We start from the raw sequence: 2,394 nt of genomic DNA on the forward strand, positions 1-2,394 counted from the left end.
TATTCTGCAGAGTTTAATAGCCTGCTTCTTGAAAGATTGTTTTCTAGCTCCCTCTTGTGGAATCCACTTTATAGTTCCATGCTAAATGAGGAAAAATGTTACCTTCAGTCCTGGGAATTTGATTTTTGTGCTGGCTCGGAGGCATATTCTGTGACAGACAAAGAAGGGAGTCTGGTGTACTCCCAAGACAGACATGCCTTTGTTTCAACCTGTGAGTTTCTTATAGGCAGTACATAAGAATACCACGCTTATCCTCACACACTTATGTGTATGTGCTGGAGAGTGCTGCTTTCCTAGCCGGGGAAAAAACTATTTTGGTTGACTAATAAAAGAATATTATAAAGAGATGCAAGGGTCCTCTGTAAAAGGAAGAGGATTCATAACTGTCAGGCTTCAGAAATTCAACCATTTTTTTTTCAAATATTCTTGTAAATAATCATTGTCTGATTCACTTCATCTGGCTGAGCCAGTTTTTAATCACAATAACATTTAGAGAAGACAAAGGTCATTGTGAACACCAGCAGCAAACAAAGCCTGTGCACATATTCCCCCCTTCCTAGAGCTGACCTCACAAACAGTTTGCAATGGTTCTTTCACTGTTTGTAGCACGTAACTTTGCTTCTGCTCCTTGTTTTTTGAAGGGAACATGGATATGTCCCCAGCAGAGTCAAAGGCATGGCAAAGGCCCTGTTTAATTTAATGATGACACTTTTTTCCTGGTTCTATCACTTGAATGTAGGTCATCTAAACCCGTGCTTCAGAATACCCTGAGGCAGGGGAGGAAGGTGCATTAAAATATACCTGGTGCTGAATTCAGCAGTGTGGCTCATTTTTGGTGGTAAATTATATATTCCCTTGTGTATGTGTGCGTATATTCATGCATGCGTGTGCACCTAAGTGATAGGTACATGAAAGAACCCTCAAATTGTTCGGTAAGGGAACAATTGCACCTGCTCGCTTAGCAGAAAAGGCCATTCATCAGCCCAATGGTGGGAATTACGAATTTGGGAGCAGTGGAGAAGCAGTACTTGTTTACAGCAAAGATTGCGGGTAGAATTATCAATATTATATTGATTATTATAAATCAATAATAATAATGATTATTATAAACTGCAAAAAAATAATGGATAGAAAATGGATAGCAAAAGGAGATCTTTCTTGTCAGACAGGTGACTAGCGATGAAAAATCCAAACTCTTCTAAAGAAAATCCCCTAATTTTTGTGAACAAGTTATACAAACTCTGTCTCTCTTGATATTAGAGGTGCTTCTACTTCCAGAGCATGGGGAAACAGCTGAACATTTATTTCATCCTTTCATACCAGCACTCTCTATCTCTCTATTTTCACAATATCTCAAGGAGACAGGCCCCAATCCCCGAGGCTGTAAAAGAGAATCGAGGATTTCAGCCCCAGTTCTGAATCATTGTTTAACTGCTTTTGCACCATTTGAGCAAAAGGACCGAACTCTTTCGTGTCCCTTAATGGGGATAGTCCAAAGACTGGAGCTGAAAAAATCCATCCAGCGCAACTTTGTTGGAGCAAACAGCAAATAGTGCAAGTAGTCAGAGCAGATGGGGTTTGGCCATCGCTCGTGGGAATGTGGAACCACAGCAGCCTCAGAGTCAGGCTGTCAGTAGCATAAGCTGCTGGACAAAGGGCTTAGAAAAGAGTCAGTCTGTTTCTCCCAGCAGTTTCTGTATGTGTATGCCTGAGTGTGCATGTTTGTGTTTAGACACACATATGTTTACCCGCACTTTTATACCCAAAGATCTTTGCTGGCCATCTTCAAAGACTGGCTGGTATATGGCAAAGGAAACCGAAAACCTCACCACATCTCCATTTCCCCTACTTGCACACACAGTTCAGCACCTACAAAACAGCCTTGCTCTACAGCCTGCATGCCCTTTAATCCTTCAGCATTAACACTGATGATCTGTTAGTGTTTTCTTTGCACACCATGCCTTATAAACATATGGAGGGGAAATGTTATGGAGCACACTCCTGCCTTTCCAGCTCTGCTTCTTGGCTCCCTGAAGCACCACTTACTAGAAGAGCCTGGAACCAGAGGAATTTATAAATCCCCACAGCCAATGATGCCAAGACTGCAAAGATAAGAAGAGCAAGCACCACAGCAAGTATTAATTTCTAGCAGTCACCATCCAGAGAAATACCTCCCATCCACTCTCCTCGGCTCACATAAGAACTGTCCAGCAGTCAGATTACTCATCAGTAAGTATCCCAGAGAAAAGAATTACAGATAATTTTGAATATCTGATCGTTCCCTATGGCATACATACCTTACAAATTGGCAATTGAAACCTTTATCTCCTTAACAGAAAACAAAGTTTTTCCGAGTTCATTTCCCTTGTTCCATTACTGTGTGTAGTGTAGGGA

This window comes from Buceros rhinoceros, unplaced genomic scaffold (genome assembly GCF_000710305.1).
Source record: "Buceros rhinoceros silvestris isolate BGI_N320 unplaced genomic scaffold, ASM71030v1 scaffold3757, whole genome shotgun sequence".
In the NCBI taxonomy this organism is placed as follows: Eukaryota; Metazoa; Chordata; class Aves; order Bucerotiformes; family Bucerotidae; genus Buceros; species Buceros rhinoceros.